Source organism: Dromiciops gliroides, chromosome 3 (assembly GCF_019393635.1).
Source record: "Dromiciops gliroides isolate mDroGli1 chromosome 3, mDroGli1.pri, whole genome shotgun sequence".
Lineage (NCBI taxonomy): Eukaryota > Metazoa > Chordata > Mammalia > Microbiotheria > Microbiotheriidae > Dromiciops > Dromiciops gliroides.
Window position 1 is genome coordinate 499364978 of NC_057863.1, and position 27405 is coordinate 499392382.

At 36.2% G+C, this 27405-nt stretch overlaps 1 protein-coding gene and 1 pseudogene across 2 annotated transcripts in view; one reads left to right on the top strand and one right to left on the bottom strand.

Annotated features, from left to right (window-relative positions):
- Positions 1-27405, top strand: part of ARHGAP32 (Rho GTPase activating protein 32) — a 363679-nt gene that overhangs the window by 64277 nt on the left and 271997 nt on the right. The gene's annotated exons all lie outside the window — the stretch shown is intronic.
- On the bottom strand, positions 1950-2406 carry LOC122745301 (annotated as a pseudogene).

The window sequence follows — 27405 nt, forward strand, 5'->3', positions numbered from 1 at the left end:
GAAGTAGGGACTGTCTTCATTTGATTGCTTTTTTCTCATCTTCAATACTTTATCTTCTTTTAGGCCAATTTTTATTTCTTATTTTTAAGTGTACCAAAAGTAGCAATCATGAATAGGTTTTATTTTTTAGGCATGTCAGATCAGGCCCACTGTCTATACAATACAGTTTTCAAAGCCCCCTGGTAATTCCATGATAGTTTTAATAATGTGTTCTTCAAACCTTCAGATTTCTATGCTTTTGTAGTACCTTTTATTGTTGCTCATAGGGTCATTCCATTAGAGCTGTGTGGGATTACAGAAGACATCTAGTCCAACTACTACCTGTTTTCCAGACTGAGGAAATTAAAGATTAGATGGGTTAAATGACTCGTCCAGGGGCTTGTAGTAAGTGTCAGAGATGAGACTCAAATGCAGTTTCTCTGAACTAGTTGTTGATTTTTACATTCTACCAAATGTTCTCTTCTTTTTAAGCTTCCCTTTTTCTTGTTTTCTTTTTGAACTATTGTGGTAAAGACACAATCATATAGAAATCTGTGTTTATGGGACTAATAATGAAAGTTATTTTTACTTATTAGGGATTTTGTAAAAAGTTAACTGTGATTATAGATCATTACTTTTTTGTTGTTTTCATTGGCAGTATTAGGATCGTGTTAGGCAGTTTTGTTTTGCATATTTAAGGCTCACAAAGGGTATTACCACTTAATTCTGTTACTCAAAATTTGAATGTCAGAAATAAAAATACTGGACTTTTCCTTTTGGTGAAATATGAAGGCTTTATTATATTCTTGCAAGAATGAGCATGCATTATAAAGAAAAGTGGCATGTTTTGCCACAGCAAACTTCTCTTTTTATCTCTAAAACTAGCACAAAAGTCCCTGTTGAAGGCTTGATGTATACAATCTTCCTGAAATATTTCTACATAGTTCACCATAACATGTCTCTCTTCCCCTTATATACATTGCATATTTGAAAATGTCCACAGTCTCTGCCTTTGGGATGTGGCAGTTAATATGCATAAACTAATTCAGCAAGCACAGTACTGACTAGCTTCAACCTTTGGTACACTTGGACTAGCTAGACTACTTGCCTTGAAGTTCTCTTCTATATCTACTTGTAGTTGCCTGTAAGACTCTTTTAGCCTTGAGATCTCTTTCTGTAATTCTCCTTTCTTACCCACATAACTCATATTTCTGAGATAACAGCATTTTTTTGGTGTGAAACCTTTTCTCTCTCAGAATTAGCTACAAATATTATTGTCTTTTAAATAGCAGAAAAATTGTAAAAACTGGTAATGACTTTAACTTTTGCTTTAATATTTAAGCAAAGAGGCACCAGAGTGTATCCAGTCTTCCCCTTTCCCCTGAAATTTGAAATCTGTTTTCATTAATGGTATTGATACATGGTTCCATTTTTTTCTTTATTCTTCCATGGTTTAGGAGGGCAAGGCAATATTTGTCTTATAAAAAGAATTTCTTTCTCAAATTTTCAGCATAATATAATTTTTAATTGTTCTTTTAAACTTTTATAGAATTCACTTGTAAATTCTTATGAATCAGGGATTTCCCCCCTCTTTCTGATAGTTTCATTTCAGCTAGTAAAATTTTTCAAAAATCTGATTTTAAAAAATAGATTTTTATTTCATATTCTAATGCCTTGGTTAATTATATATTTTTTGTAAGTATTCCTTTGGCATTATTATAATGATTATTCTGGGATTTGAGGGGAATGTAATTGTGATCAATAAGTTCTGATGATTTTTTTTTTTTTAGCAGTTAGCAAGTTTAATTTGGTGAAAGCAGAGAACAGGTAGGCCAAGGAGGACATGTGGTGGGGGTTGGAAGGAAGGATGTTGGTAACCCTGACAATGTAGTTAGTTGCTTCAGGGGCAAGAGGATCATTTCCACACTGAGAAAGTTAGGGGATTCTTTGTGGAAAGGGGACTTTTGTTCTCAGCCGTTCAGCACCATCCGGACTAGCTCTTCATAGTTGATAGAACCGTTACTGTCCTCATGCCCTGCCACCAACACTTCTACTTCTTTCTTGGTCATCTTCTCACCCAGAGTGATGAGGATATGCCATATTTTGGCCCTTGTGACTGTGCTGTTCCCTTCCTTATCAAACACCCGAAGCCCCTCTACCTAGTCTTCATATGTGCCGTGGTCCTTATTCTTTGTTAGGGTCTGCAGCATTGGCAGAAAGTGTTCAAAGTCCAGCACCTTCACATTCATCTCATCATTCTTGGGATTCTCTAAGACCTTGAGCACCTCAGCATTGGTAGGGTTCTGGCCCAGGGTCTGCATCACATCCCCACACTGGCTGTATAAGAGCTTTCTATCCCCTATAATAGTCAAACAGCTGGAAGGCCTCCTTGAACTCAGCAGTCTGATCCTCTGTGAAGTCACACATCTTGGCCGTGCAGCTTGGTCTCTGCTGCTGCCTCTGCTGCTGCTGCTGCTGCTTCTGCTGTATGTAATGGTTCCGTCTCTCTCCCCACTCTGATGATCTTTTAATTTTTTTTCTCTGGAGTGATTTCACCATGTTCATTTTAAATTTTGATGATTTAACCTTCTTCTTGCTTTTTAATTACATTACCAAGGATTTATGAAAAACCAATCTTAGTTCTTATTATTTCTTAGTTCTGCTTCCAATTTATCAATTTCTCTTCTGATTTTAAAAATTTCCTCTTTTGGGCTTATTTTCAGTTAATTTCTTGTTTTTATAATCCTAAAGTTGCATATTTGGTTTATTAATTCACCTTTTTTTCAGTGTCATTAATGTGTGTTCCTAGGGATAGAATTTTTCCTCTGAATATTGCTTTAGATGTATGCAAGAAATTGTGTTATAGTTTTATCCTTATTCTATTTCACATAGTTAATTGCTTCTGTGATTTGTTCCATTTGCCCATTCAGCATGTCATTATTAAGTATCTATTTAGGTCTATATCTTTTTTATTCTCTGAATTAATCACTATTTTTATTGCATCATGGTCTATAAAGGGTACACTTAGTATTTCTGCTTTCTTCTCTTTGTTTATAATTTCTCTGTTATTGAGCAATACTTTCTTTTTTTGGTAACTGTACGATGTTTTGCTGACATAATTTGTTGTTTGCATCACAAACTGGACTCGACAGGTGCCAGACAGTCTGCACTAGGTTTGTGCAGCTAGACCCTTGTAGATAAGGAGACTGTCATATCTTCGTGGTCAAACAGTTCCTAAGAGAAAAGAATGTGACTTTTGTTGTCACTTTGTTCCCCCACTTTAGATGGGGTTTTGTCCTTTTCCCATCTTTACTACACCTTTCCCCTTCCATGCCATGCCCCCTTAGGTGGAGACGTGTGTTTTCTTCTCCTCTTTTTGCTCCACTGTCATAAATATGCAAATATCTGTGTGGATTGTGAACCCTTTAGGTTCCACATGCCCGATCATTTCTCTTGTAATAACCTAATTTTCATGTAAGTTTTGTGAAGTTGTGATTTCCTGTTGACAAGATGGATAGCATTTTTAATCATAAGTCCTTCAGAATTGTCTTGGATCATTATATTTCTGAAAATAGCTGTTAGTCACAGTTGATAATCATACAATATTGCTGTTACTATGTACCATGGTCTCCTGGTTCTGCTCATTTCACTATGTATCAGTTCATGTAAGTCTAGGTTTTTCTGAGAACATCCTGCTTATCATTTCTTATAGTATTCCATCACACTCATGAGCCATAACTTGTTCATACATTCCCCAGTTGATGGGCATCTCAGTTACTCATTCTTTGTTGTCACATAAAGAGCTGCTATAATTATTTTTGTACATATAGATCCCTTTCCTTTTTTGTTCTTTATTTCTTTGGGATACAGACCTAGTCTGGTATTGCTGGATCAGAGGGTATGTATGGTTTCAAAATCCTTTGGGCATAGTTCCAAATTGCTCTCCAGAATGGTTGAACCAGTTCATAACTCCACCAGAAGTGCATTAGTGTTTTAGTTTTCCCACATTCCCCCCAACATTTGTAATTTTCCTTTTCTGTCATATCAGCTAGTCTGATAGGTGTGGCATGGTGCCTCTGAGTTATTTTAATTTACATTTTTCAGTTAGTAATGATTTAGAGCATTTTTTCATATGATTGTAGATAGCTTTGATTATGTCATCTGAAAACTGCTTATTCATATCCTTTGATGATTTATCAGTTGGGGAATGACTTGTAGTCTTACAAATTTGACTGAGTTCCCTATGTGACAAATGAGGACTTTATCAGGGAAAGTCAGCGTAAAATTTTTTTTACAGTTATGATTACTGGATTAGCCTCCATTCTATTTTCCCCCTGTTACTCCTACTGTCTCTCCCTCCTTTAAAGTGTTTTGCTTCTGACTGCTGCCTCCCCCAATCAATTCTCCCTTCTATCAGACCCCATCCCCCATCTCCCACTCCCATCCTCTTTTTTTTTTTTTTAGTGAGGCATTTGGGGTTAAGTGACTTGCCGAGGGTCACACAGCTAGTAAGTGTTAAGTGTCTGAGGCCTGATTTGAACTCAGGTACTCCTGACTCCAGGGCTGGTGCTCTATCCACTGCGCCACCTAGCTGCCCCTCCCATCCTCTTTTTTCCTGCTCCTCTGACTTTCCTGTAGGGTAAGATAGATTTCTGTACTTACCTGAGTGTGTATTTTATTTCTTCCTTGAGCCAATTCTGATGAGACTAAGATTCAAGTGCCCTCCCTGCCATATCTCCCCTATCTTCCCCTCCACTATAAAAGCTCATTCATTCCTCCTTTATGTGAAATAATTTACCCCATTCCACCTCTACCTTCCCCCTTTATCAGTGCATTCTGCTTTCTCACCCCTAAATTTTATTATATGTTTAGTTATCACCCCATATTATTCAATTCACACTTGTGTCCTCTAATTGCCACAATAATGATAAAGTTCTTAGGAGTTACAAGTATCATCTTCTCATGTAGGAATATAAATATTTTAAGTTTATTGAATCCCTTATGATTTATCTTTCCTGTTTACCCTTTTATGCTTCTTTTGAATCTTGCATTTGAAAGTCAGATTTTCTATTCAGCTCTGGTCTTTATCAGAAATGCTTGAAAATCCTGTTTCATTTAATGCCTATTTTATCCCCTGAAGGATTATACTCAGTTTTGCTGGGCAGGTGATTCTTGGTTGTAATCTTAGCTCTCAGGCCCTCTGGAATATCATATCTAAATCCTCCAATCCTTTAATGTAGAAGCTGTTAAATCTTGTGTTATTCTGACTATGGCTTCATGATATTTCAGTTGCTTCTTTCTTTGTTTCTTTTTCTTTTCTTTTTTTTTTTTTTTTAGTGAGGCAATTGGGATTAAGTGACTTGCCCAGGGTTACACAGCTAGTAAGTATTAAGTGTCTGAGGTCAGATTTGAACTCAGGTCCTCCTGACTCCAGGGATGGTGCTCTATCCACTGTGCTACCTAGCTATCCCTAGTTGCTTCTTTCCAGCTGCTTGCAATATTTTCTCCTTGATATGGGAGCTCTGGAATTTGGCTGTAATATTCCTAGGAGTTTTCATTTTGGGATCTCTTTCAGGAGGTGATTGGTAGATTCTTCCAATTTCTATTTTACCTTCAGGATCTAGGTTATCAGGGCAATTTTCCTAGGTAATTTCTTGAAAGATGATGTCTAGGTTTTCTTTGATCATGGCTTTCAGGTAGTACAATAATTCTTAAATGATCTCTCCTTGATCTATTTTCCAGTCCAGTTATTTTTCCAATGAGATATTTCACATTTTCTTCTTCTTCTCTCTCTCTCTTTTGTTCTTTTGACTTTATTTGTTTTGTTTATTACGCTGGACAATGAGGGTTAAGTGACTTGCCCAGTGTCACACAGCTAGTAAGTGTCAAGTGTCTGAGGTTGGATTTGAACTTAGGTTCTCATGAATCCAGGGTCAGTGCTTTATATCCACTGTGCCACCTAGCTGCCCCACAACTTTACTTTTTAAGGAGTTCTTTTCTTCATTGAATTTTGTAAATCTTTTTCCATTTGCCCATTTTTTCCCTTTTTAAGTAGTTCTTCTCTTCAGTGTGTGTTTGTACATCCTTTTCCATTTGGTTATTTGTGCTTTTTAAGTTTCTCTTGATCAGATTGTTGTACTTTTAGCATTTGGCCTATTCTGTTTTATAAGGTATTGTGTGTGTGTGTGTGTGTGTGTGTGTGTGTGTGTGTGTGTGTGAGCACATGCTTGTGTGCCTCCTTTACCAAGCTGTTGACCTTTTTTTCATTATTCTCTTGCACCACTTTTGCTTTTTCCCCCACTTTTTCCTCTACCTTTCTTACTTGATTTTTAAAATACTTTTTGAGCTCTTCCAGGAATTCTTTTTGGCTCTGAGACTAATTCACATTTTTCTTGGTGGGTGGTGGTGGTGGTGGTGGGGTGGTTTGCTTTAAGTGTAGCAATTTTGACTTTCTTGTCTTCTGGGGTTTTGTTTTGCTTGTCCCTGTCACCATAGTTAACTTTCTATGGTTGGTCTCTCTTTTTCTTGTTTGCTCATTTTCCAGTCCATTTCTTGACTTTTAACTTTATTTTAACATTGGACTCTGCTCCTAGGGTGGAGGGGCACTGTCCCAAGCATCGGGTTTTTTGTACAGCTATTTTTAGAGCTAGTTCTGGGAGGGGAAGGGGAACATATAAGCTTTTGGTTATTCCATGGTGGTATGATCTAAGTAGAGGTGCATTTACTTTTCTTGTTGCCTCTGTTCTGGTCTATGAGTGACTGCAAACACACTTTTCCACTCCAGAACTGTGACCAGGATCTCTGCTCTGTGTGGTTGCAAGCTTTGGACTGCTCGCGCTCCTCCTTGCCCTGGGACTTTCACTCAGGACTATTACCTTGATTGTATGAGCAATGTGACAGAGTCCTGTACCTGGTGCCAGCAAAGGTACTGTTGTAATCTCCTGACCAGTTGTCCTACCCCCTTATTCTCTGTGGGCTGAGAGTTCTGGAAGCTGTTTTACTTATTCAATTGCCCCAAAGGCCTGCAGGGGTGCTGCCTCTGCTGGACTGTGCTCCGTTTTCACCCCAATGCAATGTGCCATTCCTGCCGATCATCTAAGTTATTTTGAGCTGTAAAATTGTTTCATTCTGCCCTTTGTGGGTTCTTTTGCTCCAGAATTCTTTTTTCTTTTTTTTTTTAAGGCGATGGGGATTAAGTGCCTTGCCCAGGGTCGCACAGCTAGTAAGTGTCAAGTGTCTGAGGCTGGATTTGAACTCAGGTACTCCTGAATCCAGGGCCGGTGCTTTAACCACTGCGCCATCTAGCTGCTCCCCCCACCCCCAAGCCATTAATTTTGAGGCATTATTTAAAGTTGTTTGGAGGGGAATGTAGGAGAGCTAAGGTGAATCCCTGGCTTTCTGTAAGAAGACTTCTTGCCCTTTCCATCAAATATCTTATAACAAAGTTTAATTAAGGAAAAGCAACTTGTAGTAACCACATGATAATATATACATTTTATCTTACTAATCACCCACCATTTTATTGTAAGAAGAGAGACATTTTTTCATTATCTATTTATTGAAAGTCATTGTTTTTTAAATTACTCATATTTGCTTTTATTTTAGTATTCTTCCACTTATATATTTGTAGTTGTCATGTTCTTTTGATCATATTTATTTCATTCAACATATCATATAAATATATTATTTCTTTTTTTTTGTGGGGCAGTGAGGGTTAAGTAACACAGCTAGTCATTTTATGCTATTTAAGTCACACAGCTAATATGTGTCAAGTGTCTGAGGCCAGATTTGTACTCAGGTCCTCCTGAATCTGGGACTGCTGCTTAATCCACTGCACCTCCTAGCTGCCCCTAAATCTGTTATTTCTAGAATTCCTCATTCACTGATATTTTAAAATGTTTTTTTTTAAATGAAATATAGCTTTTTGACTCTTCATGAATTGATGGATACTCACCTTATTTTCAGTGCTTTATTAGTACAAAGAGCATTCCAGTGCTTATTTTAGTGCACATTGGACTTTTGTCTCTGTCTTTGTGTTGGGTGAAGGAATCACTGAATCAGTATGGCTATAGACAGTTTATACAGGCAATTGCATAGTATAATTCCACATTGATATCCAAAAAGTTTAGGTCAATTCATAGCTAATCAAAAGTGTAGAAGTGTTCCTTTTTCTACATGAATAGCTTATTCCTATTTTATCATCACTGGCAATTTTCATGAAGTATAGGGAAAATTCAGAGTTTGAAATGTGTATTTATCTCACTAAGGCAGTTAGGTACTACAGTGGATACAATCCTGGACTAGAGTTAGGAAGATCTTGGTTAAAATCTGGCCTCAGACACTTATTAGCCATGTAATCATGGGCAGGTTGCTGAACCCATTTTGTGTCAGTTTTTTCATTTATAAAATGACTTAGTGAAGGAAATGGCAAACCATGACAGTACCTTTGCCAAGAAAACCCCAAATGGGGTCACAAAGAGTCGGATAAGACTGACTAAACAACAATAAAAATTTATCTTACTATTAATTATTTGGAGTTTGTTTTCAAATGGTCATTTAAAGTTTATATATTTTTTGAAAATTTGGTTCATGTCTTTTAACTTGTTAACTTTTGTATATTTGCGTGTCTATTCCCTATATATTTTGGACATTAGACCTTTTTACAGATATTTGATATGAATTTTTTTCATTCCATAATTTTTTGTATTCATAAGGTTATAGATTTATATATGGAAGGGATTTTGTGACTATTTGGTCTAACTTTCTCATTTTATAGTTGAGGAAATGACGCCAGGAGATATTGAGTAACTTGCTTAGGGTCACACAGCTAGTCAGTGTCTGAGGCAGAAGTTGAACCTCGGTTTTCTTGATTCTAAGTCCAGATGTTTGACTGTCATGCCATGTTCCCGAACCATGCTTTGGCATATTGTTTTTTGTGTACTTTTCTTATATACTTATTTTTGTTTTTTGAACCTGGTACTCCTGAAGTCCTTTTCATTCCCAGAATACCCTGATTTTAAGATATTCCTACATGTACATATTAGATCTTGTTCATTTGCCCATTTTTTTGCCCTAGCTCCATTTCAGAGAGTCATAATATTCTGTAATCATAGAATTTTAGAGGGCCATTGAAGTCAATACTTAATTATTTATCCTAACTAGATAATGTATTCCCATCAATGAAGGGAAATCAGACAGATCTAACTCATTTGGACAGAGATCTTATTACCTCAATAATCAGAATAATTCAGGCCAATACAAAAGACAAGTCCTTTATTTTTACATGGAACATTGTTATAAAAAAGTCATATGATTCTGTCACTTCTTACTACAGATTCATGCATATACATTTAAAAAATAATAAGCATCTTTATTTAAAGTTTTGAGTTCTAAATTTTATACCTCCTCTTCCTCCCCTGCCCCCTCCCTGAGGCAGTAAGCAACCAGATACAGGTTATACATGTGCAATTATGTAAAACATTATCATATTAGTAATTTCGTATAAGGAAACTTGAATAAAAGAAAAAAATGAAAGTTGAAAAATAGCATGCTTCAGTCTCTGTTCAACCAATATCATTTCTTTCTTTGGAGGTGGATAGTATGCTTTATCATTAGACCTTTGGGCTTGTCTTGGATTATTGTATTAGTGAGCATAGTTAAGTCATTCACAGTTCTTCACTGAACAGTATTGCTGTCACTGTGTACAACATTCTCCTGGTTCTCATGCATATACATTTAACTGATTATTTACACCTGCTTCAGAATTATTTTATTCACCTATTTCTGATGCCCTTTTTCATTCAGCATCATAGAGGATAGTCTGGACTTTTGATTTCATTGGCATAGGTAATATGCATGTAAGGAAACTTCGTCAATGCAGGTCAGCACAGTTTTTGTACCTGATCATCCTAGAGACTTGTCTAGAATGAAGCTTCTTTAACTTTTTCCACTCGCAAACCCTTTTCACCGTTTTATGCAACTCCAGATATATAGGTATATAAAATAGATATACATAACCTTTTATTGTTGCCAATTTTTTTTGTGACCCCTACAGTGAGTTATGTGACCCTATATGGGGTCAGGATCCACAGTTTAAGAAGCTTTGGTTTATAACACTGAATGGTTAAGTGACCTACCTAGGGTTTCACAGGTATTATGTGGCGGAGGTAGCATTTAAATCTGGGTTTTTCTGCCTTTGAGGCCAGCTTTTTATCCACTGTGACATGTTGCCTTTCAGTGCCTACACCAGTTTCTTTTTTACTTTTCTCAGATCTCCAATATCGTTCCTGAATCCTTCATACTTTTGTCTTCTAATTTGTGGAGAAGATCTAAACATCTGGTTTTAAAAAAAAGTTACCTTCATTTCCCTTGTCTTTATCTTAGAAATTCTCTTCATCTTTCCTTTTGCATCTTTTTTCAAAGGAAGAACTGCACTTTTGTTTTATGTACTTTTGGTCCAGAATATGCCATTTTAAAATTGCTGGTTAACCTCTTCTTCCTTTTTTAATAAGGATATTCATACTTAGTTTTTTATATCACTATCACTCTTCTCCTCCCCCTAAGAAAAAAAACTTTCTCTTGTAGCAATATATGTAAGCACAAACCCCCCCAACCCCCAAAACCCTAAACCAAACGCTCATGTATTGAACATGTCTGACAGTATGCCTCATTCTGCACCTCTGCCCTATCACTTCTCTGCTGAAAGATTATTACCAAGTGGTGAAATTAGGGAAGTCTTCTGGGAGGGGTGATGTTTGAATTGGGATTTCAAGGATAAATAATAATTCAGCAAGTGAAGAAAGAGAGTTTGGGTATTCTAGACAAAGGCAACAACCTGGATGAAGACAGAATGATGAGAACTCTCAGGTCATGTTGATTATGCAATGAATGGTCTCAGCCAGGATTAAGTGTGGAGATGAGCGATAGGAAATAGGGCTGAAGAGCAGGCAGAAGATTCTGAACTCTTCTTGGAACAGAGTAGGGGAAAAGTAAAAAACGAAAAGAAAAGAAAAACAATTGTAGTGTGATAGGTAGGCAAAAGAGAGATTATTCAGGTAAACTGTATGAAGATTGACAATGAGGTTGGGATTGGAATTTCTCCTTAGGCAGCTCCCTTGTTCATCCTTGTTAAAAATACCATTGCAGGTGTGTATTTTGCTTGGCCTTTTGGTCATGTTCTGCCTTCTTCCCACCATTTCATCATTTTTCCTTCAGTTGATGACAGTCTTCAAAAAGAAGAAGAAAAGCAGGGTAAGTGAAGGCAAAAATAATTTAATGTTACTGTCAATGCCAGTAAAATTTTAAATTCAAATATTTCTGGATGACTTATGGTGTTCTCAGCACACCAATATGTGTTATCTTAAATGAGATAATACTTAAGAAAGAAAAGTGTTAAGTTCTGTATGAATGTAAGTCACTAGATGTGGTATTGTACCTTCTCTCAGTGTGCTTAAAATCTCATTCCAGGGAACAAGACACACAAACATAAAACAATGTACTGCTTGGCATTGTTTATGTAGCCAGCTAATTGTTGAGAGTATATATGTATCAATTTCATTTTTTTTCGTATAATATTACTATAACATTTTTAGCCACAGTGAAATGATAATTTAATTAATACTATCTGGTAGTTAAAAAAATTAGCTTGCAAAAGTTCAAACTTAGTTATTTTGGCACTGGGAGTGTCAATACTATTTATAAAGATAAATGTAATGCTACTGATTGGTTGGGATGTCATGAGATTTAATATGTATTCATTTTTTAAATTCGGTTTTTAAAAACTGAATTTTCTTTGATACTATTTATTTGTATATCACCATTATTTTAAAATAGATATCTTCCCCCTACCTTCTCTATTGAACCATCCTTTATAAAAAAAAAAAAGAAGCAGTTCAGTAAAACTAAATAGCACATCAGCTGAGTCTTATAGTACCTATTGGGCTTTAAACCTATAGTCCTCTGCCTTTGCAAAGAAAGTATAGAGACAACTTTTCTCATCTCTTCTTTGGCGTCAGTTTTGTTTGTTATTACATATCATTTAGTTTCTTTGTTGTTATTCTTTCCATTTTTATTACTGTATTATTCTATGTGTGCATATCTTTGCTTTCCTTATTCATAAAATAGGATAATATTTGTATTCATAACATTTCATTTATTCATAAATGAGATGTTTGTAAAACACTTAACACACTATATAAATTCTAGCTATCAGGACATAGGAATCTTCCCTTGCTTTTCTGGATTCTTCACATCCATTATTTCTTCAATACAGTAATTATTTCATTCATGTACCACTTTTGGTTTAGATATTCCCATAGGATCATAGGTCTATCGAGATAGAAGGACCCTCAGAGACATTTAGTTCATCTTCTCCTGTTTTACAGATGAAATTAAAGCACAGCGATCTTAAGTGAGTTGCACAGGGTCACATCATTACTAAGTATCAGCAGTAGGATTCAAGGGTTCTCTTAATCCAGAAACATTGTTTTTTCTTTGTATGCTACTGTGCCGCCTTCCAATCAGTAAGCATTTTCTGTTGAGACATTTATTTTTTTCTTTGACTACTTTGACCTGTTTCCTGGGTCATAAAGTATGGTCACTGTAGTTATTTTCTTTTCATTTATTATTTTCTTTACAAATAGGTAGAAGAGACAATAGGAAGCACTATTGATATCTGCTATATTTTTACATTTGTATCCATGTAATATAAAAGTATTTTAAGTACTCCATGTCTAATTTATACATTATTCAAGTTTAAATATAAATTTGTGTCCCAAAATTGTCACTGAATATTTCCTTTTTATTTGTTGTTAAATGTATTTTCTCATCCTCTTAAAATAGAGCCACATTTTTTGTGAAATTCTTAAAATGGACCTTATGATTAAATTGCAGATGATAAGATGTAGTAGGACACATCCATCTCAAGGAGTAGTAAAAAAGAAGTAGTTTATCTTCAGAGAAGAAACTGAATTCATCTGTTGAACTGTTCTTTACAGAAAAAGAAGTAATAAATTATTATTATTATTATTTGTGAGGCAGTTGGGGTTAAGTGACTTGCCCAGGGTCACACAGATAGTAAGTGTTAAGTGTCTGAGGCCGGATTTGAACTCAGGTCCTCCTGACTCCAAGGCCGGTGCTCTGTTCCACCTAGCTGCCCCTATTTTTTTTTTTTTTGGATAAATTATTATTAAGAGAAGTATACCCTTTTCCAATGTAAACCAGCTGCTGAAAACATACGGAGTTGATGGCAGTTTGTTAGACATTTGTTCTAGTCCATTCTGCTACTTAAAGGGGACTTCACAGAAGAATTAGATGGGAGAAAGCAAGTAGTAGACAGGAAGGCTTGTGGGTTTTTTTTTGTTTTTTTTGTTTGTTTTTTTTTAGTGAGGCAATTGGGGTTAAGTGACTTGCCCAGGGTCACACAGCTAGTAAGTGTTAAGTGTCTGAGGCCGGATTTGAACTCAGGTACTCCTGACTCCAGGGCCGGTGCTCTATCCATTGTGCCACCTAGCTGCCCCTGGCTTGTGTTTTAATATGAGACATCCATGGGTTTGAGATGAGGAGGAAGGAAGTGGGAACAAGGATCTATAGAGATCACAGTCATTGTTGAGAGAAAAACACATGGATCTGGAAAGATCAGATTATATAAGGGTCTAGTTTTGGGGTATGGTGATCTTTAGCCCATAGCTGGATGATATTTCATCATGTGAAGAGACATATTCCCTGCTTCAGTTCTCTGACCATTCCTCACTGGTATTTGGGGTATTTAGGGGAGGGGATAATCTCTTTGACAAGGGGATTTTGCCACTTCTGTACCAGGTCCACAAGCCAATACCATCTTCTATCCAGCATAAGCCAAGCCCCCATATTATGGCTGCTTAACATAGCAGGTCAACTTCCTATAGTAGGGGCAACCTAGGTCTATTTATCTTCTGGAGCAACAGGACAATCAATGAGAGCATGGGATTTAATAGTAAGAGATGAGCCTCCTGTGACTTTGAAGGTAGGGAGACACTAATTAGTTATGTTTCCTGGGAGTTGAGAGTTTTCTAGCATGGGAAATTTCAAGTGTAATAGATTGTAGAAAAATGAGGGAATACCAGACAGGAGAGGAAGGGACAAGATTAGAAGAAATAACTTGTCCCAAGAAACACCAGGCCTGAAAAATCCAATAAATTTAGTGGCAAGCTTATCAAATAATCTATTATTTGATGAAAGGTTGGGTCTTTTTTGAGGAAAATATGTCACCTAGGGGGCAGCTAGGTGGTGAAGTGGATAAAGCACCGGCCCTGGATTCAGGAGGACCTGAGTTCAAATCCAGCCTCAACACTGGACACTTAACTAGCTGTGTGACCCTGGGCAAGTCACTCAATCCCATTGCCCCGCAAAAAAATAAATAAATAAATAAATAAAAGTATATATGTCACCTTTTTTTTTGAGCAATAATTAAGGTTAAATAGTTCAGATGTGTGCTCATGATTAATGTAATAATAAAATAGATTGATTACCTGATTTTGCTTTAGAAGATTTAATTTTGATATTAGTGATAATTTTATTATTTAATGTTAGTAATGTAAATCCTGTGCTTGGGTGGCTTTTCAGTTTTATATTTAACAAAATGCATCTATTCTCACTGTTTAAATTAACAGAATTTGAAAATAGTAGACTTGATTTATTGAAAAAAATACTTGGAAGACAAGAATGATGACATACCTCTTAGGCCAGGCAGAAGAAAGAACTTCAGATTCTCATGTGTCTTTCTTTTGTCAGTGATTTGTAAACTAGTGGTAGTGTTACCATTTTGTTTATGACTGTTAATGGAATGCTAGAGTTATGATTTTTTTCTCTTGTGATTACATAGCCAGATATATGTTTGTTTTCCAAGCATCTGACCATTTAAACCAGGTTCTGTAGGATTTGTGATGCTCCTACAAGATCTTTGCATTTTAAAAATAAAAATAAAGAGAAATATCTGATTATGGTGGTACATGACAGTAATCCCAGATATGGGAGAAGCTGAGGCTTGCTGATCTCTTATGCTTAGATGTTGTGACCTGCATTGGATTATGCTGATAAGAAAATAAGCATGTGAAAACTCCCCAGCTGCTCAGAAATGACACCTGACCTGTGAGTAGCCACAGTACTTCTAGCCTACATGAGGCAGGTAGACTTGGTCTTTAAAGAAATTTTTTAAAAATTAAGGCTATTGGCTATTTCTATAAATGAATCCTCACCCTCTGAAATTATAAATAATAAAAAAGCTTCCTTGTTCATTTGTTTTGCATCAAGTACAATGACTTTATTCCATTTTGGGGGGAGTGATTTGCAGTGTTTTGTTCATAGTGGTATTTAATAAGTGTTTGTTAAATTGTTTGATTTTGTCTCCACATAGATTAAAAATATTTAGCTTTTTTAAATTATAAAAGTATTTTATTATTTTCTAATTACACATAGAGATAGTTTTCAACCTTTGTTTTTATAAGATTTCTAGTTCCAAATTTTTCTCCATCCCTTCCCTCCGCCCTCCCCAAGACAGCAAGCAATCTGATACAGGTTATATATATCCAATCACGTTAAACATATGTCTGCATTAGTCAGGTTGTGAAAGAAGAATCAGAACAAAAGGGAAAAACCTCACAAAAGAAAAGAAAAACAAAAAAGTATAAGCAATATGATTCAATCTGCCTCTACATTCCACAGTTCTTTTTTCTGGATGTGGAAAGCATTTCCCATCATGAGTCCTTTGGAATTATCTTGGACCATTGTAATGTTGAGAAGAGTTAAGTCTATCACAGTTGATCACATAATGTTGTTGATACTGTGTACAATGCCCTTCTGGTTCTGCTCATCTCACTCAGCATCAGTTCATGTAAGTCCTTCCAGGTTTCTCTGAAATCTGCCTGCTTATCTTTTCTTACAACACAATAGCATTCCATTACATTCATATACCACAACTTGTTTAGCCATTCCCCAACTGATGGGCTCCTCTCAATTTCTAATTCTTTGCCACCACAAAAAGAGCAGCTATAAATATTTTTGTACATTTGGGTCTTTACCCCTTTTTTATGATCTCTTTGGGATAAAGACCTAATAGTGGTATTTTAGCTTATTTTGTTTTATGTAGACATTTATATTTCCTAATTTTTTTTTGTACAAATGCTTACCTTTTAATATCTATGATGTGATAATTAAAGTTGTGGTTTTTAGTCTAGTTCAAACATAAAATTTAGTGGCATTATGAAATAAACGACTTGCTATCACACACATAGTTTTCAATTAATTAATTATTTTTAGTGAGGCAATTGGGGTTAAGTGACTTGCCCAGGGTCACACAGCTAGTAAGTGTTAAGTGTCTGAGGCTGGATTTGAACTCAGGGACTCCTGACTCCAGGGCCGGTGCTCTATCCACTGCGCCACCTAGCTGCCCCCTGCACACATATTTTTAACAGTTTTGAACTGTTTATGATTTCTGAGGTATTTATCTTACCTTGTCTTCCATGTATCATTTATTCATTATAATTTTTGATTCCTTAGGAAAATCAGTTGTGTAGCAAAGTAGATAAGGGACTTCATTATATCTCATTTCTTCCTTACATAGTGCCAGTGGTGGTAATTAAATTTAAAATTTAATGCCTCATATTTCATTCTTAAAATTAAAGATAAAAAGTAAAAAAAATTGGGAATTTTAAAGATATAGTAATATGATAATAATTGATATTCAAGTTTGATTATCCCTAATTAACATGCAAGTGACAAATACTGTTTTTTCTTTTCTTTTTCGTTCTTTCTTTTTTTCAAGACAATGAGGGTTAAGTAACTTGCCCAGGGTCACACAGCTTGTGAGTGTCAAGTGTCTGAGGCTGGATTTGAACTCAGGTCCTCCTGAATCCAGCACTAGTCCTTTATTCACTGTGCCAGCTAGCTGACCCCACAAATACTGTTTTGTTTTTTTTAAGAATGATGATAGTATAGGAATTTAGATATATGCATATGTGTGTTTATATCAGGTGCTGGTTGACATAATTGGGTTAATCTTTAGCATAGTGAATGGGTCAAAAGGATGGCAATTAATAATTTATTTTCAGCTTGGAAAGAGGTCTCTAAAGAAATGCTCCAGGGCTATGTGCTATAAACATTTTTATCAATGATTTGAATAAAAGCTGATCACATGTCTAGCATATAGTAAACGGTTAGCAATCTGTCTGCCTCAGGTTCCTCAAAAAGCTGTGAGGATCAAATTAAAAAATATTAATGAAGCATTTAGTCTAGTACCTGGAACATAGTAGGTACTTAATAAATGTCTGTTCCTTTCCCCTTCTTTACTAAATACTGACTATTCTGAGCTCCAGTCTCTCATTACCAAATGTTTATCAGATATTTAAAACTAGAACCACAAGCAACTCAAATTCAGTATGTTCCAGTTTTAAATGTTTGATAAACATTTAGGTACCTACTGTGTTCCAGGTACTATTCCAAATGCTTCATAAATATTTTTAAATATGATCCTCACAGCTTTTTGTGGTAAGTGCTATTATTATCCCCACTTTACAATTGAAGAACCTGAGGCAGACAGATCACTAAGCATTTACTACATGCTAGACACTATGCTAAGTCTTAGGATAGAAAGGCAATGGAAAATCCTTGCTGTCAGGGAGCTCACAGTCTATATGAAACTATATGAAAAACAGTCATGTACAGATAAGATATATGCAGGATAAATTGAGATAATCTCAGAGGGAATGGATTAGGATTAAGGAGGAGTGGAAAAGGCTTCATGTGGAATGTGGCAATTTAGATTATACTTTAAGGAAGCCAGGGAAGGTAGAAGGCAGAGATGAGGAGGGAGAACATTCCAGGCATGGGGGACAGTCAGTGAAAAGGTTTGGAGTTGGGAGATGGAATATCATGTGTATGGGTACACAGTCAATAAATAAGCAGTGTGCCTGGATCATAGGGTATATGTAATTGGGGGGGTAGGTATAAGGTACAAGAAGACTGGTAGAGTAGGGGTGGCAGGTTATGAAGTACTTGAACACTAAACAGAAGATTTTATATTTGATACTAGAAGTGATAGGGAGACACTGGAGTTCATTGAATAGGGGCATGACATGGTCAGATGTATATTTTAGGAAGAGCACTTTGGCAGCTGAGTAGAAGATGCACTGGAGTGTGGAAAGACTTGTGTCAGGGAGATCAACTAGCAAGCTATTGAAATAGTCTAGGCATGAAGTGAAAAGGACCTGCACTAGGGTGGTGGCAGTGTCAGAGGAGAGAAATGATGCATTTGAGAGATGTTTAGATGGTAAATTAACAGGGTATGGCAAGAGGTTGGAGATGGGGACTGAGAGTGAGGTGCTGAGCATGACAGGTAGGTTATAAACCTGGGTGACTGGTGGTGCTCTGAACAGTAATAGGGAAATTAAGTTAGGAAGGAGACAGGGTTTTGTAGGGAAGATAATGAATTCAGTTTTTGACATGACATGTTGAGTTTAAGATGTCTGTGGGAAATCCAATTAAAGATGGTCTAATGAACAATTAGAGATTTGGATCTGAAGGTCAGCAGAGAGGTTAGGACTGGATAAGTCAATTTGAGAATCATCTGCTTAGAGATGATAATTGAATCCATGGGATCTGGTAGGATCACTGAGTGAAACTGTAGAGGAATAAGAGAAGTGGGCCCAGGACAGATCCTAGTAGGCCACCTGCCTTTTGCAGTTTTGACCTGGATGAAGATCCAGCAAAGAAAACTGAGAAGTGGCCAGACAAGTAGGATGAAAGCCAGGATAGAGTAGTGTCATAGAGAGGAGGTCATCCAGGGAAGCAACTGATTAATAGTGTCAGGGAGGTAGAGAAGTATGACTATTGAAAGAATTTGATAATTAAGATTTGGCAATTAAATGATCACCGGGAAATTTGGAGAGAATAGTTCTATGTGGATGATGAGATTGGAAGCCAGACTATGGAATCTTAAAGAGAGCTAAGAAAGTGGAGGTTTGATTTTAAGATGGTCTTCTCAAGAAGTTTAGCCGCAAAGGGAAAAGAGAAAAAGAATAGAAACTAAGACTGAAAATGTAGACCTTGGAGTCATCTACAGAGAGCTTAATAAACCTCTGGGAGTGGACATTCTCACTGTCCAAAATATTATAAATAAGCATAGCCACTCAGAACAGAGCTTTCAGACATACTCATTATTTGAGATTGTGAAACAAATTCTGGTTCATTAAAGGAGACTGAGAAATAATAAAGGAATTAGAAGAAATGAGAGGGAAGTATTATGAACATCTAAAGAGTAGAGAATATCCAGAGAAGATGGTCAACTGCAGAGTTGTGTAAAAGAATGAGGATTGAGAAAAGGCCAGAAACTACATTGCAAAAGGGCAGTAAGTAAAAGAGAAGTGGGGGCAAGTATGATCGTTTTTTCCAGGAATTTGAATGAGAAAGAGAGAACAGATATGGGGTAACATGTGGAAGAGTAGGATGGTAGAGTTTAATAATTTTTTTTAAGGATAAGGGCAGACTTGGTTACATTTGTGTGGGAGAGAAGGGAGAATTTGAAGATTATAAATTGACTTCTAATCTTATCACTCAAATGAAATTGCTCTCTCCAAAGTTATCAATAATTTCTGAATTGTCAGATTGATGATTGTGGGAGCATTCTGTTGAAGCCTCCTGGAGGATATGAGATTCAGGGTTCACATGAAGGTGTTGGTTTTATTGAAAAGTGTCACCTTTTCATCAGACTATAATAACTAAACTATAATCACTAGAGCAGTTATTCTTTTTTTGTTTTTTTTGTTTTTTTGTTGTTTTTTTTTTGCGGGGCAATGGGGGTTAAGTGACTTGCCCAGGGTCACACAGCTAGTAAGTGTCAAGTGTCTCAGGCAGGATTTGAACTCAGGTACTCCTGAATCCAGAGCCGGTGCTTTATCCACTGTGCCACCTAGCTGCCCCCAAGAGCAGTTATTCTTTAAGTGTGATCTGGGAAAAGCCTGGGGGTTAACACTTAAAATACTGCTTGGCACCTAGCAAGTGCTTAATAAATACTTGTTGACTGATTAGAGTCAAGATTGAGAAGGGAGAAAAGTAAAGTCAGAATCCTTAGAATTGGAAAGTACAGAGCACTGGACTTGAAATCAGGAATACCAGGTTTAAATCCCACTTCAGGCACTTAGTAGCCCATATAAGCATGGGCAAATCACTTAATCTCTATATGCCTCAGTTTCCTCAATTGTAAATTGAGGATGTTGCATTGTGCTTTTCCAGCCATAAATTTATGATCCTTTGATTAAATGGCTTCTAAAGTTCCTTAGAGATGTTGATCCTATGCTTCTATTTACTTTTTTTTTTTGTATTGCCACCACTTAGGACAGTATCTTGTACCTAATTTGGTGCTTAATAAATGTTTATTGACTAACTTTATGACCAGATGTTCTCTAAGGTTCCTTCTAGCCCTATAACCTGTGATCCTAATAAGCCAAGATTATTTTGGCCAAATCCTACTGATTATAAAAAATGTTTTAGGTCAGAGGGCTCCGTAGGATTTAGATTTTTAGAGAATGAATCTTTGAGCAGCAGTCTTAACCTCACTCTTTCATTGTTACCATAGAGACTACATGAAGAGAAATGTGTTGTCACTGGGCAATTGTCAAAACACATTCATTAAAGTGGGCATGGTGTTGCATGTGTTGGTGCTACTTGTGTTTTGGGCTTTCTCCCTTCATTTTTTATTACCTTTCTTTCCTATCTCCACATCACTAAACTACTGTACCCTTGGGTTGTTTGATGATGATGGTGACAGTGATGATGATGATGATGAGTATTTATATAGTACTTTGGGCCAGTTAGGTGGTGCAGTGACAGGACTAAAGAGTAGAGTGCCAGACCTGAAGTCAGGAATATTTATCTTCCTGCGTTCAGATCTAGCCTCAATCACTTACTAGATATGTGACTCTGGGCAAGTTATTGAACCCTGTTTGCCTCAGTTTTCCTATCTGTAAAAATGAGTTGGAGAAAGAAATGGCAAACCACTCCAGTATCTTTGCCAAGAAAACCCCAAATGGGGTCATAAAGAGTCGTATATGACTAAAATGACTGAACAATAATATACAGTGCTTTTTAAGGATTGCAAAAAATGATGCCATATAATACAGATAGAACTTAGGGGAGACCATAGCAGAGCTTGGTAAAACTTTCCACAAAGCCTGTTATCAAGAAAAAAACTTTTCAACGAGCAGAGATGTCTAAAGGTAGTGTGACATTTAAAAGATTGGGGGGAGGGCTAGCCTGTTTCTGTCTAAATTATTGGGCAACTAGGCTGAGTTTTTCTAAAATATTGCTACTTATCAATTAAAGTGTATCGTACCAGTTTTGGCAGTAAGCGTTTATTATTGTTTGGCTTTTTTGTTTGTTTTTTTGTTTTTTTTGGTGAGTCAGCTGGGGCTAAGTGACTTGCCCAGGGTCACACAGTTAGTAAATGTTAAATGTCTGAGGCCGGATTTGAACTCAGGTCCTCCTGGCTCCAGGGCCGGTGCTTTATCCATTGTGCCACCTAGCTGCCCTGTAAGCATTTATTATTAATTAAGATCACATATTACCAAAGTATTGACCATGTGTCTGACTGACTTCCCCATTAGTTACAAGCCTAAGTAATTACATACCCAGCACAGAGTAAGAGTACCAGGAAGGAGAGGAGAGGTTGTGTGCCTAGTTCAAGAGTGTCTCCAGCGCAAGAGAGTATATACCACATTTAATTGAAGCTGAACCCCCCCCCCCCAGCACCATATTGTTTCTAAGAGAGAAAGCACATGGCTCCAAGCAGAGTTCAGAAACTCTACATTACCTAAAGAGGAGAGTGCTCACAAATGGGACAACTTTCCTCCTCTAGTGTGCTACCCAGAATGGCATTCACCTCATGATCCTCTTCCCTTTCATGATTCTCTTACACACTGATCAAAGCTAATTGGCTAGCATCATTCAATTCCATTAGTTGACTTGACCTGAGGGTGGTCCCTATTAAAATGAATTGTACTGTGAGTGATGACTTCAGGGTCTAGTGAAAGACAGACCCCCCTGAGGGCAAAGGCTCTTTCAGATAGGTGTGGGTTGTTTTTTTGTTTTTGTTTTTTTGGTGAGGCAATTGGGGCTAAGTGACTTGCCCAGGGTCACACAGCTAGTAAGTGTTAAGTGTCTGAGGCTGGATTTGAACTCAGGTACTCCTGACTCCAGGGCCGGCGCTCTATCCACTGCGCCACCTAGCTGCCCCTAGGTGTGGTTTTAATTTCCATTTTTGTTGATCTACCCCTAGGCTCCTGTGTTGGGTCCCAAAAGGGCAAGTGGGGGTGAAAAGAAAGCTGACTAAGACTGGGTGCCTGTGTTCTCCAAGAAATCCATTATCAATAATTATTTTCTCACAGTAGAATGGAGTGGCTGGAGAGGTAGTGGTTTTTCCTCCATTGGAGATCTTCAATCAGAGGCCGGTTAACTACTTTTAAGAAATTTTGTTATAAGGGATTCTTGATTATGTATGGGCTGGAAAAAATGGTTTTAGTGGTCTCTTTTATCTCTTAGATTCTGTGATTCTGGAATTTAGTCTAAGCCTCAAACCATGATTGATCGTTTTGTTGTTGTTTGGCACATCTTAGTGTTCTTGCTGTCCATTATATTCAGTTGAATGTTCATTTAAAGTCCCAAGTATTAGCCCTGTCTCTTCTATTCTGTACTTGTTCTATTGATTTTTTTGAATTCATTTAAGGCTTTATATTCATCCTTATTAAATTCCATTTCATTAGATTTGATCTATCATTCTCAACCTAACCACATCTTCTTGTATCTCATTTCTGTCATCATATCACCAGTTTTGGGTCATTCATAAATTTGATAAGCTGACATTTCTGCTTTTAGTCTAAGCCATTTATCAAAAATATTGAACAGGAACAGTGCCAAGGAAATGCTTTAAGAGTTGGAAAACCACATTAGGTTGGATGAATAGTAACAAAATATTATTTAATAATATATTTCCTTTGGTTTTTAGTTGTTAGAATGAAGATATGTAAAAAAATCAGTATGGATTTAGACTTTTGAGAGAACTACAAAAGATAGGAAGGATTTGCAGTATTTTTTGAGGTTTGTTGGAAAATAGTTTATAAAGAATTTAAAAAATTGTACTAGATTGTGGCCTATAATTTACCACATAATTGATTGACCTTTGTAATGTAGTATCACAAATATTGTTTTAGACCAAGACTTAGGTCAACTGAGCATATACATTCGTGTGAACTTTCCTGCCTCAGTAGACAAATGGTTACTACTCTCAGAATGTTTATGGCAGTCCCAGGAAAACATGAACCACCAATATTAGGAAAAAAGGACAGAATCAGAACCGAGGAAGGATTTACACTTCTTTTCATGCATTATTCTACCTCAACTTTCTTTTTCTTTTCTTTTTTTTTGGTGGGGTAATGAGGGTTAAGTGACTTGCTCAGGGTCATATAGCTAGTACGTGTCAAGCATCTGAAGCTGGATTTGAACTCAGGTCCTCCTGAATCCAGGGCTGGTGCTTTATCCACTGCGCCACCTAGCTGCCCCTGCCCCCTGCACTTTCCAGAAGGTACTCTTCTTACACTTTTGTTCTATACCTAAGGTGAAAAATAGTCCATATCATATCATTAAACAGGGGATACATATAAAGAAATCTTATTTAAGTGTAACGCCTTCTTTGCTTCTTCTTTACGCTCTCTCAGCTTTCACCTAGTGGTTTTTGCAGTAACTGTTCAGTGTGTAGGGAGGGACTGGAATTGCTTCTTTTTTACCAATATCTACATTGTACCTTTTTCTAAATGACAGATGGGACATGATAGAAATTTTGATGAATCTGAAAGGTCATTCCCATTCATTGATCAAAGTGAATATAAGGGAGCAGCTAGGTGGCGCGGTGAATAGAGCACCGGCCCTGGATTCAGGAGGACCTGAATTCAAATCTGGCCTCAGACACTTAACATTTACTAGCTGTGTGACCCTGGGCAAATCACTTAACCCCAATTGCATCACCAAAAAAAAAATAAGTGAATATAAGGGCTATAACATTTTTTAAGGAGAAAGACTATATAAAACTCATTGTAATTGCCTACGACAATAAATTCTTGGTATATTTTTTTATCTTCAAAGGATATAGATCATGATAGTTTTATAATATATGTACACACAAATCTGTAATTTGTTATTCAAATATTATAATTTTAGAAATGAAAACTAAATGTGCCTTGTTTATAGTTTTGAAGTGACAGGGTGGTTTTGCTTTTCATCTATTAATTTTGACTTTTGATAGAATTTCGTAATAGATTAAAGAGACATGGGAAATTTGAAAGCATGTAAGACCTTTTCACTTTTTTCTGGAAATATTTTATCAAACTTTTCAGTATTATATATTAAATTCAGATGTTCTATGATTAAAATCTGCGTAAGTTCTAATATTTTTAGTATATTCCTAAATTTTTTTCCAGTCCATAATGTTTTATAAATGCATAATTGTGTTGGTAGTGGAAAGCTTCATTGAGTTGTAAAGCTTCATGATACCGTATTAGGGAATTTCTTTTAGAAACTGCATTGTAGTTTTGAATGCCAGTTTATCCAGTAGTTAAAATTCTTGTGGAACAAGACCATACCTGTATCTTTAGGAAATCTCTCCTGCCAGGATGTGAAGTTGGATTAATACTATGGATGTGCCATTATAGCAGTGTTAAGTCCTTTGAATTCCTGTAGTACTGAGGTTATTTTGTTTCTGACTTGGAAATTAAAATATTTTCAGAGAGTGAAGTTAGGTAAGAGCATGAGCTCTTAAATTTGATTTAAACTAACTTAATTCCTGGTGCTATCTTTTTTTCCCCTGCTTTAGATTTTTTTGTAATAATCATTGCCAATATTTATGTAGCACTTTGTATGAGTGACACACTGTCATCAGAATTTTATAGTTGTTGTTTCATTACTCATAGCAATCCTGGGAGGTCAGTGCTTTTATTATCATCTCTATTTTATAGATGAGGAAATTTGAGGCAAACAGGCTAAGTGACTTGCCCATCATCATACTAGTAAGTGTCTGGGATGAGATTTGAACTCACATCTTTCTGACTCCAAGCCTGTCACTCAGTCCACTGCTTCACTTGAGGGAATAACAAATGATATAAGCTTAATTTTGCTAAGTCCTCATGCCTTAATATATTTATATCCTCTTTGATTAATAAACCTTTTGAAATATTGTTGGTGTTTTCTCATTGGTGAAGATTCTTTGAACTCAGTATTACTATGCAAATAGCAGTGAAGAAGGAGGGAATAAGCATTTATTAAGTACCTAGTATGTTCCATGCACCGTGCTAAACATTTTTACAAATATCTCATTTGAACCTCATGCAACCCTCTTTACACTGAGGAAACTGAAGCAGAACAATGTCTCATAGCTATTAAGTGAAGACAGAAATAGTTATTTCTGAAAGTAAAAGTAAAGGAAACGAATAAGATTATTTGCTCTATGACTTACTGACATCTGGAACATGTGAGCTATCTTTAAGTGAATCCTTCCTGAATTTCAGTACTGCTTAATTTTTTACCCTTACTGTGTAAGTGTATGGAAGCACTGAATTGAAGTGTACTTGATAGAACTAAATTGGTAATGGAAAAATTTTTGTCTTGTACCACTTAGAATCTTGTTTCCTGTCCTTTAAAGATTTGGAAGACTGAAAGTGATTATAAACTTTTTTAAACTATTGTATTATTCAATAATTTACTATATAAGCATAACACCTGTTAAGCAGTGTTATATTCAAGGAGATGAGGTAAGTATACTCGGTGGTCAGTGATAAAAAAGACTTTTACCATGGACCATTAATTACACTTTTGTGGAAGAGGTGCTTCCTGATAGTAAAGTATGATATCAGTCATGTCTTGGGGAAGCACATTTCTGCTTTTGAGATCTGCTCTTTAGTCTGGATTCACTTTTCATTTTGATACCAGGCTTTGTATGAATTTCTTAAAGCGTTTTGTAATATCTTGTGACATGGAGAAACAAAGAATTACAATGAGAAATAAGCCTGATTTTTCAAATCCACATATAGTACCTATGTATATAATTATTACATTTATAATTAAATGGAAAGATTGATATCATAATTTATGAAAGAACTGATATAAAGAACTGATGTAGAGCCTTATGCAGGTAATTTAATATTATAGCTTATCATGTAATTATTTATTTGCACTTGATCACTTTCCCCTGTGTTACATTTTAAGCAGGATTCAGTATGTGAAAACAAGCTTTCCAAGAAGCATAAAGTAATAATTAAAATTGCCATCTTGGAATATATATATATCAGGGCAATGAGGGTTAAGTGACTTGCCCAGGGTCACACAGCTAGTAAGTGTCAAGTTTTCAAGGCCGGATTTGAACTAAGGTCCTCCTGAATCCAGGGCGAGTGCTTTATCCACTGTGCCACCTAGCTGCCCCTAATTTTTTTTTTTTAAATAAGTAGGAATTTATGGTCATGTTTGTTTTTCAGAAATGATTATCTTCTGTCACCATCAAATATTTGCTTTTCAGATGTTTGACATACCTTTATCTTTAAAAAAATTTTTTTTATTTTTTCAATCTTAATAGTATTTTATTTATTTCCAGTTACATATATAGTTTTCAACATTCATTTTTATTAGATTTTGAATTCCAAATTTTTCTCTCTCCCTTCCTTCCCTGCCCCCTCCCCAAGACAGCAGGCAATCTGATACAGATTTTATATGTACAGTCATATTAAACATATTTCCACATTAGTCATGTTGTGAAAGAAGAATCAAAACAAAAGGGAAAAGCCTAGAGAAGAAAAAAAAAAGTAAAAATAGTATGATCCAATCTGCATTCAGATTCCACAGTTCTTTTTCTAGATGTGGAGAGAATTTTCCATCATGAGTCCTTTGGAATTGTTTTAGAACATTGTATTGTAGAGAAGAGCTAAATTTATCACAGCTGATTATCTGTGTGAGTTTTGCTGTTATTGTGTACAGTGTTCTGTTTCTGCTCACTTCACTCAAAATCAGTCCACTTAAGTCTTTCCAGGTTTTTCTGAAATCTACCTACTTATCATTTGTTATAGTACAATAGTATTCCATTACATTCATACACCACAACTTTTTCAGCCATTCCTCAATTGATGGGGCATCGCCACAATTTCTAATTCTTTGCCACCACAAAAAGAGCAGCTATCAATATTTTTGTACATGTAGATCCTTTTCCCTTTTTTATGATCTCTTTGGGATGCAGACCTAGTACTGGCATTATTGGGTTATATTACCATTATCTTTTAAAAACACTTTTGAGCTATACCTGAAGCCAAGTAAATTCTATTCAGACTTAAGAGATTGCAAAAGAAGTGGCACTGTATTTGTGGTTTA